The sequence below is a fragment of the Tachypleus tridentatus genome, chromosome 11 (assembly GCF_004210375.1).
Source record: "Tachypleus tridentatus isolate NWPU-2018 chromosome 11, ASM421037v1, whole genome shotgun sequence".
Taxonomy (NCBI): Eukaryota; Metazoa; Arthropoda; class Merostomata; order Xiphosura; family Limulidae; genus Tachypleus; species Tachypleus tridentatus.
Window position 1 is genome coordinate 66,638,022 of NC_134835.1, and position 20,205 is coordinate 66,658,226.

At 30.9% G+C, this 20,205-nt stretch overlaps 1 pseudogene across 1 annotated transcript in view; it reads left to right on the plus strand.

The window, feature by feature from the left end:
* Positions 1-18,629, plus strand: part of LOC143232354 (uncharacterized) — an 88,411-nt pseudogene extending 69,782 nt beyond the window's left edge. The window contains exons 11-17 of the transcript XR_013017502.1: positions 2,486-2,662; positions 3,208-3,403; positions 5,665-5,738; positions 6,887-7,011; positions 11,112-11,298; positions 12,408-12,497; positions 13,403-18,629. The product of XR_013017502.1 is annotated as an uncharacterized LOC143232354 (transcript). The remainder of the gene's footprint in view (positions 1-2,485; positions 2,663-3,207; positions 3,404-5,664; positions 5,739-6,886; positions 7,012-11,111; positions 11,299-12,407; positions 12,498-13,402) is intronic.
* The last annotated feature ends 1,576 nt before the right edge of the window (positions 18,630-20,205 follow it).

A 20,205-nucleotide genomic window follows, 5' to 3' on the forward strand; every position in this document is an offset into this window, starting at 1 on the left:
CTATAGATGTATACATGCTAATGTATCTTTCAAATCGGTTTATAGAATGGAGATATTATGTGATTAATAGAATTAAAAATAAATTAGCTTTGTTTGATTTCCAAAAATGCCCAACAGACTTAACATTTTTTAAAACTAAAATCAATAAAGTACAAGAAAAATATATTGTTATGATAAAGCTAATTGTAGTTTGGTTTTATCTGTAAATGTTTTAGGTAGAACTTGTAACTAATGAAACAAATACTACACAGATACTTCAATCAGACAATAATTCTGAAGGTGCTATTCTTAACAATCTGTTGGAAACTATAAAACATTTTGATATTAAAGCAAATCTATATTCAAAATACTGTATCTATATGCTGTTCCTAAACTACATAAATCACTCAATAAATTTCATTTTATTTCTAATTCAATAAAAAATATATCAAAACATCCTACAGTTTTATTTGATAAATTACTGATTACGTTATCTCTTAAACTGCAACAAAAATCAAGTTGTTAACAATGAGCTTATTTTAAAAATATTAGAAAATTTAAATAAAAAAGAACCAGCAGATGCAATACAAACTTATGATTTTGCTACTTGATTGACAACTATACCATTTAATATTTGGTAATGGTAATTAATTTATTAACAGATCAGTTTATAGATCTACCTGTAAAGGTAGAAATACAAACTTTACTGCTAAATGATATGTCCAGTCTTTGCATATATTCATTTTGATTAACATATTTATGAACAAATAGAAAGTATGCCAATGGGTGCTAATTATTTAAGGAGTGTTGCTATACTTGTATCTTTACTATAATGAAAATATATTTACAAATATTTTTTTAAATCTGGAATTGTTTTCTTTAACTTATAGATATACTAATGATTTAACTTTCATCAATAATCCATTAATAAGTAATTATATCACTAATATTTATCCTACAGTTCTACAAGTTGAAGACACCTCTGTATCAAAAACCAAAGTATATTTATTAAGATATCAAGACAGTTGATAAGTACTGTAATATTAATATGTATGAAAAATAAACTATTTTACATTTCAAATTTTTAACTTTTCTTGTCAAACAGTAGAATATCAAATCTTGCCATACAGATCATTATACATTTACAGCTGCTTAGGTATTAATCCTTAGAATTTGTAACAATGAACAGTTTCCAATTTCCAATATGAATATATTAGTGAATAAACTGATTTTTAACAGATTTAATAAAATAAATGTAATTAGATATTTTAAATTATTTTGTAATAAGTACACAAAATATGTACATAAATTTAAAAATAGTAATGTAAACAAAATCATAATAAATGCAATAAGGAATAATTTCTAATTTTTGTAGGGAAAGTTATAACAATTATTTATTTGGACTGTATCTTGTGTTGGTGTATTAATAGAATATTTACTACTATGTGAGTCTTGCAGAACTGTCAAAAACTTGATAGTTGGTAGGGTTTAGTATAGTAATACTTTAACATTGCAGTATTTATGTCCAAATGTCACTATGGGGACTGGAATGCCAACTTCAAGGACAGTTTTACTATCTTCCCCCATTAATATATTGTATTCCAATTATTTCTTTCTTATTACTGATTTTTCTTTTTCATGAGTAGTCACTTTCTCACATGGAGCTGCAGACAGTGAAAGGTGGTAAAGATATGGGATATTGTGAGCTAGATAACCCATATCTACTCTTCTTTATTTTTATTTTTTTATGGTGTGTGCCCAGGTGATTCATGTCCATTTGGCCCGGGGTGGCCAGGTGAGTTAAGGCATGCGGCTCGTTTTCTAAGGGTCGCAGGTTTGCATCCTCGTCACACCAAACATGCTCGCCTTTTCAGCCGTGGGGTCATTATAATATGAAGGTCGATCCCACTATTCATTGGTAAAAGAGTAGCCCAAGAGTTGGCAGTGGGTGGTGATGACTAGCTGCCTTCCCTCTAGTCTTACACTGCTAAATTAGGGACTGCTAGTGCAGATAGCCCTCTAGTAGCTGTGCACGAAATTCAAAAACAAAAAAACAAAACATGTTCATATTGTAGCTGTGTTGTTTCTTTTCTTTTTTTCTTGTTCTAAGTAATATTACAACTAATTACTTTTCATGTGAGGTTTGGATATGCTATTTTTTCTTATGATTTAATTTTTAAGAGTATAGTTATATAATTATTATTACATCAGTAATCACAGTTCATATTTCACAGAACCAATAATGTCATTATGCTAGCTCATTTTGTGAATGATTGGCTTCAAGAGTTAAATTTGAGCAAAATTGAGTGTTTGAGGTTCAAATCTTTGTTAGGGCAGACAACTTTTCATTTATATAAGATTTCTATAAAAGGCAATCTATTCATTATTTATATACAGCTTTTTAATATATATAAACTGTTTATTAGTGACATTAAGATTTTTTTGTAAATGTCTTCTTTTGTTCGTGGTGGGAATTTCATATTTATTATTATATTCTGTTTAATAGAAAAAAGTGTTACCAGCGATTCTTCTGGTGTGTGCACGAGTAACAGTGGAACAAGTGAGTCAACTACTGAACATGGAGACAATCCTATTCTTCCAGGAACAACCTGTGTCTGTGTGGAAGATTACTCTCCTTGTAGTCCTGGCCACCTCCAGTTAATGAGAGGAGATATTGTGGATGGTAAATTGAGTTAGTTGACTTTAAATGCTGATTAGCAATGGTATGTGTGGTTAAATTACTTGAAGAGACCGTGTTAATTCAAAGATGTGCATATTTTCTAGAACAGGTACTGAATATTTGGTTTATTTAGCAAACTGTAAACAACTATTTGGACCTAAGTTGATCATTTGTACAAAGTTCGACTGTGAAAATAAAACTACAGGCCAATTTGAGTTGAAGATAAGTCAGACAGCTAGATTAGTGAATTGGAAAAAAAGATACTGTAGACTTTGTTTTTGCCATTTTGAAGAATAATTATAAGATGTTAATTGAATTATTTCTAATATTAAAGCTAAATGAATTAAACTTTTAATTGCAAAATTTATCAGATTTTTCCCATAAATGCAAAACAATAGATTGATTTTGCGAAGTCTGTAGATATTTTGTATAATCTATTATGCATTACTGTTTGAGACCAAATTTAACATGGGTAGTTTAAATTATAGTTTGTATTATGTATGTCATGATGACAGTTGATATGTACATATGTGTTAATATTTTATTAGTTGTTGGTATCTCTGAGTGTGGGCTGTTGGAAGGAAGGCTAAGAAATGAACAGGAGGGTCTATTTCCATCCTCAGCTGTTCAGGAAGTCAAGTTGAGAAAAATTGAAGCCCTTCCTCCATCTGGTCAACCTCGAATTGAAGGACGTAGGGAGTTAAATGCTAGGAAAATTAATACAATTCCAAGACAGTGGAAGATGTAAGAGAGCTGAAATGTTGTTTTTGACATTTATATATTGTACATCATGTTGCATGAAACTCTTTTAAATTTCACAAGTATACTAAACAACAAGTAAACGTTCACAGCTTCATGAAGTTTAAAAAAAGCAGGTTTCTGTTGATTTGAAGTTATATGTAGTTTAGCATCACCCAAAGCTTAGTCGTAAACACTGACATGCACATACTGTTATTATATTGTGATATTTTCATATAAAACCAATTTTTTTACAAATATCAGGCAAACTTACAAATAACAGTAGATGTTATTTTTTAAAAAAGTCTTTACATGACAGTCTCTTAGTATTAATGGGTTAAAGAAAATGCAGCTGAATTCAAATGGTATACTCACTTTCTTTGCTAGTTGACAGTGTCATCTTGTAATCTTTGTTTCCTCGTAGTTTTGGTCAGCTGCTACATTAAGTCAATTTTATACTCATCCAGCAAGGGATATTACAGTGCAGATACTTGTATATATTACTATGATATTTCCTTTGGAAGAACAGACTTTACTTCTACAGAGAAAAAAAGAAATGAAGCCACCACCAGAACAAGGTGGTCTTAATGACTTTCTGGATCCTGTGTTGTTATCATTATAACACTGACTCTAAATAAAGAAAAATTAGAAACAAATCAAATATGTTACAAAAACAAGTAGAAAATATATAATATGCCTGCCTGTCACAGGGTAATAAGAGTTGGTAGTTACATTGTGGTAGATTCTATGTATTATTTGCAACACAAGAAAAGGGGAACTTGTAAATATAGCTAACATACTCTTTATTTTCTGGGAACCACATTTTTAAAATTACTCTTTTTTAGAAAACATCCTAAAACAACTATTCAAATATAAAACACCTAAGTTGTGTGTTTATTCTGTTTAACAGAGTAACTATCTTTCTTACGACTTGCATGATATGTGGTTTCATGCATGATAAAACTACAAACATCTGAGAAAAGTTTTTGCCCCTTAAATTTTTTGTTCTAGTTTTTTTAAAGTTGTTGCTGTTTCAGCTACTTCTCAGGCTGCAAGCTTGCATTTCCTGCATCAAACTTTCAACATGAAAAACTTTTCCTTATAATATTTCACCTAAGTTTAATTTTTTGTTGCTTTCAAACTAATTTCCATTCGTAGCAGTTCGTTTCTTAATTTATATTAACATTGAATTGTTTTTTAAATTTCATAATAACAAAGATTGAAAATTTAAATTAGTCTGTGAATTATTAAAGCTAAACTAATAAAGCTGTAGATTAAATGGTAAATTATGAAAGCTGTTAACTACCATGTACTCTAAAATACAGTATATAACAGTACAGAATACAGCAATAGTACAAAAGTAGCTAAGCCTTCAAACTGTTTTGGGAGGAAATTTTGTCAAATTAATTTTTAACAAAAATCTGTTGATTATTATTGCCATGTGGCAACTTTGGCTGGTTTGTAATAGCTCATATATGTACATGTTTGTATGTTATAAGCAGCTGTCAAAATAGCTCAAAATAGTTTACAGCTTTATAACAAAACATGATAAAAAATGCAAGTTCTTTAGTTGAAAATTTTGATGTTTTAGAATGTTGGCTAAGTGATACATGACATATTAGTTAACAGCAAGAAACAAATCAGATTTTACATTTACCTGTAAAGATACCTGAAATTATAAATAAATACAATGGAGAACATTACCCTGTAAATCAATACTGATTATAGCTACTTGAGCTCAAATGTTTGAATTTATTTATGGTCCTTAAAATATTTATACCTAAATTAAGGTTTGAGAAGCAGTGCTTTTCTTTGAAAAAAATATGAAATTGTGAAATCGTAACTTATCTTCTTAAAAACTGTTAAATATAAAATCTCACCTGCATGATCCTGTACTATAGGTCAAAACATTGGCTTAGTAAAAGCTACCATTATTGTATTTTTGAATTAATTTCATGAGTGTGCTTGAAACTTTTAATTAGATTTGTAAATAATACCAAAAAATATTTGAAATTTAAGTCAAATTCAAAAATAATATCTGAAAAAAACTTCATTCTTTGTGGTACTCATTTACAAATTTTATCTACAAATGAATCTGAATATACTAGAAAGCTTTCATTCTATCTAAACAAAAACAACAACTTGTACTTAAGTCATTGTAAAACATACTTTTCAGATGCATAGACATTAAGCCTTTGATTGACGTTACAATGAAATAATTTGTTTTTATCTTTGTTAAAAACTTGACTGTCAACATTATTCACTAGGTATGGAGATGCTCGAACTGTGATCCTCCATAAAGGAAAAAAAGGATTTGGTTTTGTTCTCAGAGGAGCTCAAGGTGAGATTTGTTGAACTGTTATCAACTGTTTGCCTTTTTTTTTTCAGAAATATATGCCTTAAAAATTAGCCATTTAGATACTCTTTTTTTCTTTAATATGTAATATCTGTGTAACCTTACTAAAGTAAGAATAACCTTTGAATCTCAAGAGCAGTGACTTTAGATCCACACTTATTAACACTTCAAATATATTTAAATGAAGATTAAACTAAATCAAGACAGCTTTATTAAATCTGCTCAATCTTGCTGCATTTTCTCACTATACAAAGTTTAATACTTGCATAACCCAAGATTTAAAAAACATATATATATATATATATTTCTATAGAAAGGTTTTGCCTTTTACTGGATACAAAATTAGTTGGTTATGAAAACATAATTATTTTATAGTACTTAAAGATATTGGGACAGTTCACGTTACTGGTCTCATATTTATATTAAACGTATCACTTGCACTGTTGACTATATTTACCTGTATAAATATCAGTAATGCCAGAAAGTTGCACTGAGTACCAAGAGGGCATACTGAAAGCTGTCCCATTATACACAAATGTACCATTTATTTTTGAGCTATACACTTGACTCTTCAAAGATGTTAGGTAAGTTCATTAATTAGCACATTAGCAATATTAAGTTGTCAATCAATCATTTTAAATGTGTATTTCTAAACAAAACCAAATTTTATTATCACAGCTACAAATCATGTTTTTTATTAAACTTAAATTTGTAACTCAATTTTTGTTTTTGCTTTTCACATTATTTGTTAATACTTTAATATGCAACCGTATATAAATATTATTTAGAATCAACGTTTGTCATAAGTTTACTATCAAATTTAGTGAGGCTGAATACATTCAATAAAGGTATTTGTAAAGACTTTTAGCACTGACTAAGAAAATGTTTTTAATCAATTTGTTTGAAAATTATGAAAATTTTAAAGAATTTTTATTATTATTCTAAAATTTGTTTAATGCAAACTGGAATTTAGTACAAGGCATTTTTATGATTTCACTTGGATTAGTGAACTGGTAGAATATCAATAACTCCTGATGAAGATGGAATAGTAAAGCATTGAGCTAAAAAGATTACTTTTTGGAGATGTAGGTTGTTACTTTATTTACAGTTATAGGAACTTTTCTGTTATTTAGCTACAAGCCCATTAATGGAAAGGCAACCCACAGATAACTGGCCTAGCCTGCAATATCTAGATGATGTAGACAAAGGTGGAGTGGCTGATTTAGCAGGCTTAAAAAAGGGTGATTTTCTTTTGGAGGTCAGTAACTTAAAGGAAATTAACATTAAAACTGTGTGTTTGAAACTTTTTGTTTAAAGTAATTGAAACCTTAGGAGTATTTTTATGTAAATTAAGATGCTTTGTAGCAGTTACAAGGGTGTCATTTTAAATTTCACTGGGGGAGCTACTGTAAGAGAGGTTGGATTTTGTTGTAGGTAGAAAAGTAAAAAGTTTATTATGGAAGAATTTTATGTGGTTATTTCCTTTATTTTGTTTTATAAGTTATGTTAGAACAAAATTACCAGAACATGTTGAGATTAGTATCTCAACTTGACCATTGAGGCAGAGCTGAGCCCGGTGATAAGAGTGCTAGACTTGCAATCTGTGAGTTGTATGTTAAACACAAAGTCTAAATAGAAATTTAAATTTTATACATTGATTTTTCTTAATGCAAATCATCATTTTAGAAAACATTCACAAGATGTTTAGAGGGATTTATCAGGATATACTACTACTTTTAAGCACCATAACTAATTTTATCAAAGTCAACAGGAGTTGAGTATGTTATATTAAGTTGATTTTGGAGCTTTCACTACAGTCCAAGTGATTATGTCTATTCAATAACCCTGCAAAACAGTTTTCATTCCAAAAGGCTCTATCCATAAGACTGTCATCTCCAAAGCATACCATGTCATCCTAACAGGCTTTTCATAATCCATCTAATTTATGAGGACAGTAGTTTTTCAATGCCAGTCTGAAGAGTCTGGTTACACAGAAATCTAAAAACTTTGTGTCAGACAACTTAACCATTACATATTTATGTGGAATTACATGAAAAAATGTTTCATTCTCCAACTGCTTGAGGTATATAACAGTTGAATGGATATTTTATGGAGCAACATGTGTTCCCATTACTTGTGTATCTTTTACAGAAAGAGATCTTTATTGATTATGTTGCATATTGCTCCCTGGGACACATGGATCCTTTGTATGTATGCCATGTTTTTATTACCACAGCTAAGAAGCAACATGTTGTTGGTTTATTTCTGTATGGTCCTAATGTTCCAGACTGATCCTTTGCTTTCCAGTTCAGTTAAGCCCATATTGAAGAACTAATGTGTACTATAATTCTAAATTTATTAAGTGCATTTTTGCAAACTTTGACAAGTGTTTAGTATACATTACAATTATATTGTACACAAAATATCAGAATTTTAATAAAGTATTTTAAATAAAGATTTGTTGGAACTTTAATAAGTTAGTTTGAGTCCAACAAGTCTTGTGTACAAGGTGAATTTATGTTTTAAGAATAAAAAAAAAATCACCTTTCAGTTTCTTGTTTCACTTTCATAATCTTTAAGACCTCCTAGATGAATATCAGAATTTTGTTTTTCCAGTAAAACTTTACATTTTTACATTTTTTCTCAACCCAAGTACTGACTATGGTGAAATCAGCAATGTAGAGTAAAATGAAAAGTTGCAGTCTGCAAAATAAACCTGAATTAACTTTATTTTTTATCTTTTCTAGATTTCCTGCATATTATAACAGAGAATGTCATGCTTTTTAATCTCTCAACCAAAGCTAATATTTTTCAATGCTCCAGCCCTTCAGATTTATTGCTGTACAGTTGCACTTAGAGTATCACAGTGGGTATTTTTTTGTAAACAGAAAATCAAGTTACTGGCACATATTGTTAAACTACAATCATGATACACTTGTAGTATTTGTGTTATAATAAGTATTATTTTTATTTTTTTAATTAAACTTCTCTTATATAATGAATTTCAAATGTTTATGCTTTAGTTACTTTCGAAATACTAGACAAAAAGTATACATTAAAAACAAGAAATTTATTACTTACATTTGGGTCTTATACTTGAAGTCTCAACAAAAATTAACCCTACTTTTTGGTATTACTTTATTTGTTATTTAGTTCAAATATGCAATTGAGAAAACAAAATACAAATACACATAAAAATACAATGTTGTATAATGAGTATAATTTAAATGGTTTTCTAAGTTATAAGTGAGTAAAAATTATTCTGTTAGTTGAATGTGATATCAGCAGTAGCAAACAGTTAAACACAAGACTGGACCCACAGTGCTGCAGCAGAATGTCTGTGAACTAATAATCCTAGAAACCAGTTTATGAATACCATGGTGAACAGAGTGTGCATAGTTTTGTGCTTAAACTACAAACAACAGGCTAAATAATTCAAAAAATGTTGTTAGGACGAGCTAGCTTAACACCTTTTGTTAACCTGAAGATGACAAAGATGACCTAAGAAGGTTGAAACGTTGTTTGCTGTTTTATTGGTGAAAGTGTTAATACCCATAAGAGCCATCCTGAAACAAGTTGAAATTTTCTCTTTATTTTGATTGTGGATAATTTAACAACAAATGCAGAGAGAATTACTGACATTTTAGGAAAACAAGATGTGATATAATTGTGCAGCTTGCAAGTTTCACTAACTGGATTATACCTCAGTGAAGCAGAAAAATTAGTGGTTATACAGTTAAGTTATGCCTTAATAATACATGTATGATAAATGTGTAATTTACTTAGATTCAGAATTTCATATAGGGGTAGAAAGAAAAAAATAAGCAATTCAAACCAAAGAAGTGTCACATGTAATAAAGAAAAATGATTTATTTGAGTATTTTTTCTTGAAATCAAGAAAAGTAAAATTATATAATGTTAATAGTTGAATTATGAACTATGTATTGATGTCAAGTGTATTGACACACTTTTATAATAAAGTTGTTTAATTAAATTTTACAACTCTATAAAAAAGGTCACAGTAGGCACATTTTGACACATCAGCAGGGGCATAGATCCTGGGGGGATGGAGGGTATACATCCCCCCCTTCATTTTAGGTGGTGGGCATGGTGCATACAATCATCCCCCCCTACAGTTTGGTCTGCTGAATTGTTTTATTGCATCACAGGCCTACAAATTGTGTGTTTGTTCTTGTGATTCTCATGTTCTTACCAATCGAATTACATAATTAGGCCTAGATGTAGGCTTTTCAGTAGCCGAAATGTACATCTTTAATATTAGCGTGCTTCTAAGCTTTTTGATCTAAGTTATAGTTCGTAACTTTGTAAGTATCAGTCAGTAGGCCTAAGTATACATCCAAATATTGTGGCAACAAGATTACTCTGTGACTACATGTTTACAGCTTTCAGGTTCACGTATTCGCAGATTACCAATTTACAAATTGAACAGTCCACATAAGTGGTTGCAAAAATCACACATCCCCCATCGGCTGTGAAAAATCTACGCCCCTGCACATCAGTCAACGTTGGATTAGGTACAAGGGATATTTCCATCATGAAAGTACTAAACCTTGATCTGAACATATTTTAGTAATGTGTATGTGAATATTTTGTATTGGAAAATGTCTGTAACATACCTTTCCTGAAATCGATGAATTTTCAGTGTCATTATGCTATTTGCAAAATGCCAAGCAATGTCAAGTGGTAGTTTTGATACTTACTGTTACACCAGAACTTTATATTGGTTTGGTTATCATATAAATTATTGATTGGCATATTCAAAATAATTATAATATGATGTATTCAACTTCCTGTTGTGTCTGTTTCAAAGTATGAAGACTTGAAATATTCACTTCCCTTGTGTTTTTCAGTCTTCCCATCAGTCCAACTAGCCAAGTCAGTTTTTCTTTCAATTTTTATACATGGTAATATCAATTTTATTAAAAACCTGTAAGTTTGATCCAAAATAGTACATCTTATTAAGAAATATGAATGGAGGAACCACTTTTGTAATTAGAAATCACTGTGTGTGAAATAGCATACTTGAAATCCAGTAAATTACAATACATAAAAACATTGATTTTGCATATAATTAAAATGATTGACTTATTGAAGAAAAAACAAATTTCAGTTTTCTCATGTGTATCATTAACTAAACCCATGTTATAAGCCATTTTATTAGTAGATTGGAGTTGTGCTTGAAAGACTGACATTAGATTTCTGAGTTATGTGTTCATCTGTGATAAATTGCAATTTTAATTGTATTTATTTTTGTTACAAATGTAATAATGCTATTGTTGTTCTAGAAACATTAGAATAACCATCTTTTATTTTTATTTTTTAAAACCTTGTTTTCAGATCAATGGGCAAGATGTCTCTCAAGCTTCACATGAACGAGTTGTAGGAATAATCCGACAGTCTGGAGATTTGGTTGCTATGACTGTGGTTTCAGTCCTGACACCACCGACTGATAATGCAAGTGACAAGTATACTACTACACAAAGGCAGTGTGCTACTCTTCCTCGTAAATTGTCCCTTAAGAAAGGTTGAGTAATAACTTGTGTAACAATAATGAAATATTTAAGTTTGTGTCTTTAATGTATTAAAAGAAAATGTTTTTTTTTAACTTATAAAGATAGAAAGTTGCATAAAGCTGATAAATTTAATGTGAAGCATTTGGTCATATTTCTAAAAAAATATGCCTACCAGTGCTTGACGTGAATCTAGGCACTATATTTAATTGCTGCATAATCTAAGCAATAAACTGTCTAGTAGTTGAACTTTTATATCCCTGTTGACAAACATGGCATGTGTACTGACCTGGAACCTATAAAGGCTGAAATCACAATTTCTAATTTTGAAGCAATTTGTGAGTCTTATAGTGGCTTGTACGTATATCTTATTTTGAGACCAAACATGTACAAATATTTAAATAATAGTATCCCATTTAAGAACAAAAAATTGTTTGGTATTTAGTACACGACAAGAGTAAACCTAAGGATTGCTTATTTGGTTAATGACTTTGTTGACAAGGTGATTAATCAGTATCAGTATGCAGTTACTTTATTGGAACACCTATGTGGTATTCTTCATAAACCAAGTCTAAATAGTCATTAATTTTGAAAACTTTCTTGAGTATCAAAAGCAACTAAATTTTCCATATATTATATACACTTTGATAGTTGTGATTATTTTATTGAGATTTTAACGTTTGCCACACTTCATTTAGATAAATTCTGCCATTCACAAGTTCCAGAAACCTCCCTTTTATTTCAGATGTCATAGGGATTTTTCACAATGTTTAAAAATAGGCTCAGTATACCCAGAAGGCTAAAGGCATCATTTGGGTGATTGAAATAAAGATACTTTTAGGAGATAGAAACACAATTATGGTTTTATGAATAAGGTATAGAAAATGAACATTTAATAATAAGGTAAAATAGCAAAATTGTTTAAGATTATCTTTCTTGATACTTTAGTCAGTCCAGGAGCCTCCTACTAGTCACGGCTGACTGTAAGACATACACATTTCGGACCCTGATACATGGTTCAGTTTTATTATAAAATTTGTATTAGTTCAAAATATTTGATAATCTTTCCAGTTGCAAATACACAAATATTGGAAAACAATGTTCATCTAATGTGTTTTCACAGCTCCCCCACCACCCAAACGCGATCCTCGGACTACACTTTCTGTTGGAAGGATACGAGCACGCTCTCTGGTTGCCGGACTGTCAGAAATTGGTTAGTTAGAACACTTTCTTTATTATTGAGAGAAACTTTCTTTTTCATACGTTTTAATTTTTCAAAAGATCTATCAAACTTCAGTTTTGTTATGTTTTTCTGAGATTCTGTTGTTTTTAATAAGTAAAGGGTTAACGGGTTGAATTGCTCAGAATAACAACACATAAGCCCATTGTTTAGAAAGCTGCAAAATAAATAGCTGTGTAATATGACTTTCATTCATATGGTTTTGTAATAACAGTTAAAAATTAAATGTATTTGTGAACCATTTGGAATTATGTAATTATAGTCAAACAAATGTTTTTCATTATTGTTCTTTTAGACTACTAATACTCCATAATTTTGTCATTCAAACTGGGAAGTTATAAGTCACTTTTTTAAAAATAAAAAAAACATTGAATTAAGTTATGTTATCCTCATTATAAAACTTATTAGTAATTGCATGAAGTAAGACATGGCCTAAGGACTAGTGTACTTGTTCTATGACTCTGAGAAGTCAGGGTTCATGATTCACTGCTAGAAGAATATGCTCCATGCTGAGAATATGGGTGAATTATAATCATATTATGGGTTAATCAATATCCATTATTTGGCCAGACAAAAGTTACCAAAGAATTGGCATTGAGTACTATTTACTAGCTGTAATCCCTTTAGTCTATTAATTCAAAATTACAAATGGTTGCTTGCAAATAGCTTTTAAGTAGCTTTAGCAAATTTTGAAACAAACCTAGGCCTGTATGTTAGTGATTATTATTATTTTGAAAACTTAGTTTTGCTGATATGAACATCATGTATTTTGAGGATTTATAAAATAAAATATTTTATGAAAAGTTTAATAAATATCCTAAGTTGCAAGAAAAGGTCTGTACACATGTCATTAATTTTTTTTACTTCTTCCTTTAAAGAAGTCTTGGAAAGAACAATAAATGAATATGATTCTGAGGGAAGATCAACAAAAAGTAGTTCTATTGAAAGCATACCAAACAAACCAGGAAACCTTACAGCAGAAGGAAACAACAAGGTTGCTTCTATTCGATCTCGTCCAAGTTCTCGGCGAATCTCCACAGCTGAATTGGAAGATATTTTTGCTCGTCAAAGAAGTGTGAATGTTACAGGTCCATATTCTACATTGGTAAAAAAGTCAATTCATTCAGCTAAAATGCCAAAGGTATATGGCAGTGTGGCAGCTATGAAGCGTTCCAAAGCTTCACGCTCTAAGGTTTCTGAAGTGGTAAAATTACACAAAGAATTTCATAGTACTCCAGATCTTAATAACAAGGAAATTAGTGATGATATGATCGATATTAAAAAGAAGTGTAAGAGTCAGGAAGATGTAAGTGCTTTAAACATCAAAAACAGTAGACATTCGTGGGCTTGCCCTCCACATAATAATAGTAAACCATTTGTCTCTTCTGTCCAAAAACAATTTGCATCATACCATGAAACATCGAAGTCGATTGAAGAATTGTATGAGCAAGTTAAAGATACAAACAACAAGGATATTTTAACTAATACTGAAGTTCCTTCACAGATTTATGCAGAAACTTTGTCTATCCACCAGAATGATAAAGTGCCAGTATCACCAAGAACCAAGTGCCCTCCTCCAACTCACCGTCCACCCCCACCTCCACAAGGACAGGTAGTGAAAGTTGATGTCTCACGAACTATAGGAGAGTATGCTAATATTACTGCCATCAGAAAACAGGATTGTATGGTTATGTCAAGTTTTCGTCCTGGAGATAGTGCCAAACTGTATGCTTCTCCAGAGTCAGTGATGCCTGTTGGTTACAAATCTAGACCTGAGACCCGAAAACTTGAGCACTGTCATCCAAGAAGAGGTGGTGGTGGCTCTAGTCTGAGATCTCATTCTTTACCTCCAAAAATACCAGTACCAAAATTACTAACTTCTTCAAATAATACCTCCTCAGAAATTGATAATAATGGAGGTTCTGGAGCAATCTATTCCACATTTAGATTACATAACAAACAAAGAGATTCTATATCTTCTAATGGCAGTTTGATGTCTAAAAAAGTGACTTTGAAACCACAGAAACCTTTTGCAGATAATGTTAGCTTTACTTCTGCAAGCACCATTCACCAGTCCCACAAAAAACTGCATTGTGAATTAACAGAACCTTATATCCCAGAACCTGATTATGAAAGTAGTGAAGATAATGAAAGAGAAGAAGTTTGCCTTTCTTCTAAAGGCATAAAAAATGACACAGCTACCCTTCAAGACAAAGAGGAATCTTTGACTGATGGTTCAAGCTATCCTAAACCACACAGTCCCCACACAGAAGCCAAGCGAGCAATTCAAGAAGCAAGAGAAAGACTCAGGTTTACTCAGAAATTTCAAAGTAAAACAATTAATAGCCAGGAATCCATTTACAGTAATACTAAAACTAGACATGATACAACATTATCATACAGTTGTCATGATAGTCAAATCTCATCTTCAGTTGTGAAGGAGAATCCACAAGATAATAATTCAAAGGTATTACAAATCATTGAAAAAACACTTTCTATGTCTCATAAATACTCAGATAAAGAAAAATCTGATATCATAAAGTTGAATACTTTGGAAGATACCCTAAATGGTCAAAAAAAGAGATCTGTCTGTAAACTCTTCTTGTTCAGTCAAAGAAAATATATCTGTTTTTGAAGAAAAAGAAATCCAAAATAATTCTGCTACTTTACCATCCAGGAAGAATGATGGTATACTTATAGCACTAACTGGTGCCCAATACAAGACAGAAACTTGCCAAAAAGAAGTATCCTCTCCTTTGAATTCTCCCATAAGACCATCTAAGTCATTTCCTAAAAACTTTGTACATGAAGACGTTGAAAAGTACGAGAATAGTTCTAGTGGTGTGTCATCGGATGTTGAAGTACAAAGTGAGTGTGTTGTAATGGGACCTTTCAATGGCCAAATTTCAAAAAAATTTAAAAAACAAAATTCAGTCGAAGAAAAAATAAAATGTATTGACAATACTTCCAAACAGGTGGTAACAACAGAACAGAATTTGCTAGGTAAAAGTATAAATATGAATTATGTTGAAGATATTTCTACAGTTATGCCTGTCTCTAAGGTCAACACTAGTAAATTACCTTCTTATAACCATCAAACTATATCTTATGTTAAGAGAGCTGCTTCTAAATTAGGACAGAGTCAGTACAACAGTTCTGCAGTCAAACTTATGAAACCACTAGACAATGATAGCTTGAATAAAAGCCAGTGTTCACCTATTCCTCTTAAAGAAATAAACTTTAGAAGTGTCAGTAGTGTCTCAGATAGTAAAGCTAAGTTGAAAAAAGTATCAGATGAAAATCTGAAGTTAAGCCAAAGTATTGATGAAAGCCTTCAGCTGATCAGACTTCAGGTAGACTCCTTAGGTCGAGCAGCAGTTAATGAGGTAGATGTATTCACAGAACTTGTACCTCCTCCACCTGAATTCGCTGCACCCCCATCTTCATACAGTTCCACTGAACAGTTTTCATCAATGATTGCACCACCTCTTGAATTTTGTGATGGCAGTGCAAGAAAATTTGCCAAAAAAGATTTGTCTAACGTCCAACAATTTTCATCCACTGCTAGTAACTCTTCTGGTCAATCGGAATCTCCTGATGTTCAGAGGACTAGTTATTCTTATAGGGATTATTCCTATCAGACAGTTTCAGGCTCCAAGGTTGTTCAGACCTTACAGCATGGTGACATGGCATACATGGGATGTCCATCAAAAGCTCAAATGAATGATAGGGATTCTCATCTAGCCACTACTATGGTAAAGCAGTTAGGAACCCGTGTCTTACCAAATAGCATCCCTTCAAGTAGATTTCCCACGAATCATTTAACTTCCTCTCCAGTACAAAGTGATGGTGATAAAGTAGTGATGAAGTCAATCCATGAAGCATTTCACCAGAAGCCATTGCTAGAGTGGAATAACAAGGATGTTTCAGAGTGGTTAGAAAGTTTATTTTTACCTGAATACAAAGCTTGCTTCACAAAAGCAGGAATAACAGGTGCAAAGTTGATTAATATTGACAGTAATGATCTAATGGGGCTTGGTGTTAAACAAGTCAGTCATCGTTTACATATAGAGCGATCTATTAAGCACTATATGAAATAGTGACACTGTTTATGGTATTACTGTCAAAGTTTTTACAATTTCAGTTTACTTTTGTGAAATGCTGTTGTACATACATACAAAATAATGACTTTCTGTTTCTTTCTTTATTTAACATTTAATTGGAACAATGATGGGAAACTGCATTTTTCTATAAAAAAAAGTACAAATTTTATTGTTCAACATAAACATTACATGGCTAGGTCTCTAATGTCTGTTTAGATTGTGTTTCAGTCAAGCAGCTCATTATTCAAGGACATTGTACTTTTAAAAAAGATCTGATAAATTTATATAATGTTTTTATAGATAATGTCATTACAGCTAGAGAGTGGTATATGAGTGATAGTAATTGAAAGTTTTTTGTTACATTAAACCTTTGAATTTTGTTACTTGAAAATTTGCATGCACAACACATTTGAGATTCATACTCATATTTGTATATAGAGTAACAATCAGATCAATTTGCATATGTTTGTAGAGTCAGAAAGTTATAAATAGTGAGGAAAAACTTAGCATGCACTAATAGTAATTTCAAGTTGTGATTGAAAACAAATACAAATTAGTCTGTCCATATTCTCAGGTAGTTAATGACAAGTGTGCTTCTCAAAACAATTCTTTATAGAAATTTGATGTGGCTTTCAGCAGATTGTTTGTGATTTAAGCTTGGAATATTTCTAGTAAATTTTACAGAATTAATTTAAATAACTCACCATAAATTAGAATATAAATGTTACTTCCTAGATTAAGTCTTTTGTATATGAAATAATACTTCAGAATTAGACATCATTAACACTGTTAAAATCATTGAAAAACATAGTTTTAGTGTTATGTAGTTTGACTGTGTAAGATTTGAAGAAACAGCTTAATATCATGATCGCTCAAGTTATGTATATAGATGTTTGGTATACTCTGCAACTGTTTGTAAGCTTATTTTTTTAATTTCAAAATCTTTTATCAAACTGAACTTATAACAGCAAATGAAAATTATGGCCTTAGTAATTGCCAAGTAACAAGTTTAAGATAGGTGTTTGTGAAAGCCTAATAAATTTGTATTAGGTAATACAGGTAAATGAAGTCTAGATTTGTATTACACATAAATATTAACAAAACTATAATTTTTAAAGATATAAAGTAGCTGTTTTTGTTTTTTTCATTGTGTAAGATTCTTGTCGATAAAATAATGTGAAACATCTCATACTTAGGAGAATTAAAACTGAAGTTTTGCACTTAAGAATGTGTTATCCTGTTCAGACAATCCTTTTACCTTGTAAGGTTAATCTTGTTTCACTGATAATAAATACTTCTTTGCCTTTTTTTGTTAATACCAAGAGTATTACATTATATCCAAATGTGATTTAACAAATTTTTTTAGAAAAAATATTAGTTTATTGAATGTTTGTTTTAAAGAAAAAGTAAACACCAAACTTCAATCCTATATCTCAGGGGAAGATCCTTTTATCTTTAAGATTTAAATCCTTGAGTACACAAAATCTCCAGCTTGTACATGCTATTTATTTCCAATTAGGAGGGTCTGTGCAAAGAAGTCAGAAAATTTATTGATAATTGTATCTGTCGTTTTCTAAGATGTGCTCAGATGAAGTATAATTAGTGATTCCTGTTGTAATAGTTTTGTCTGTAACATAATCTCTATGTATATAAATAAATAAATATATATATATATACATGTATAGTTTTAGGCTTGTGGTCAGTTGTAATTTTAAATTTGTGTTATGCAATATCTCTCCTTTCTTTACCTGTTGAATCTTGTGGTGTTGTATATGCTTGTTTAAATATTTATAACATGAATTTAGCAGTGTTGTGTAAAAATGTGTATCATGTAAGATATAAGTTGTGGTAATAGCCATCAGTTTCAGCTGTAATTGGTTTTCACAGAGATGTAGAATCATTTGTAGTAGATTTATTGTGGATCTGCATTCAGCTTTGTGATCATAACTTTTAGACTGTAAAGATGTTATTAAAAGTGGAAAGTTTTTCCAGAAACTTTTAAGAGTACAGTTTATGTGGTATTTATTTGACTTTAAAAGCAACTTTGAATCGGAAAACAATGAACATACCAATATATTCTAAAGACGACTGATATGGGTATTAAAACTGATTAAAATAAAAAAACAAAACAACGTTTTGACCTTCTTAGGTTATCTTAAGTTAGCGTGAATGCATATACCAGATAATCAGTGCACAGGAAACTGGAAAACTATGTGGTGTAATATCTTCAGGATTAGCCTAGATGAAAAAAGTTACAAATCAACTGGTAAAAATTGTATTGGATTTTAACCCATATTTTTAGACTGAAAGAATTTCTCACAAAATTTCATATACTAGATTTACTCCACATTCAGAAGATTAGCATTATATGGATAAAAATCAAACAAAAGGCTGAAAATTGTGTTATAAAAATTCTATCGTGCGCTGTGACCCATAAAAAAAAGCTGGAAATCTGACCCATATAAAAGCCAGTGTGTGTCACGTCACGCTTGATTTCTCGAAATAGGAGGAGCCATAAAAGCCTAAATGTATCTACCCAGGTATAATAATTCGATTACTATCTCTCCATCACAATTTTATCGACGGGAATACAAAGGGGCCGTGAAACCTTATAATTGCAGTGAGTGTTGGCATAATAATCCTAAAGACGTAGTGTGTGTTATCACCTAACCTAGAGCCAAGTGCACAAAATTTATCATGAACGTTTAAAATATCGATTCAATCGTTTCTTAAATAAGCTACTTTCTGTTATATAACCAACGTTTTTAAATAAAAACGAACCTATTTAACCATAGGAGACTCTAAATTAAGAAATCAACAAATATTTTTTCCATTTTTCTTATCTATGTATTTCACTTTATGCTTTCATTATATTCTGGGTGGCCTGTAAGTCCCTACCCATCCATATATCTTATGTACCCAGTGTATCTGTGTGCTGTCCCTTATTCTCGCTGCATAATATTATGCGACGCCATGTGCTGTGAGACATTTTCCTCAACATAGCAGGGGTTATTGTTCCAAATGCTGCGGTAACAGTTGCCTTCAACTTACTAGTATTATAACTTTGTTTAGACACAATGCTCTTTAACATATGGATGGTTAGGGACTTACGGGCCATCTGTAGATTAACTTTAGGTTATACTTTTGTTACTAAGCAACGTGACATAAAAGTAATAGTTGGAACGTTGTGTAACGAAAACACCGGCTTCTCAACATATTAGAAGTTGTTAATCTAATTTTTACCAATAACATGGGCCTACGATTATTTTCTTGATATTTTCACATGTTGAGCAATATTTTCTGTTCGTCAAATCCGAAAATACCCATTTTTTTCCCATGACATACAGATTTTTCAAAAAACGTCATGATATGTACTTTTTTATAAGTGAACCATTTTCATTTAAATATGGTCATATTTTGCTTTGCTTAAAATGTTGACAACTGCTGGATTTAAATTTCTTTTGACCAATCGCGACGTGAGAGCCTTATCAATTCCTATAGAACCCAAACATAAACCATTTAAAAAAATGTTCATTAATCTACTAGGCTTTCCTATTCCTGTAAAATGTAAGGGAATT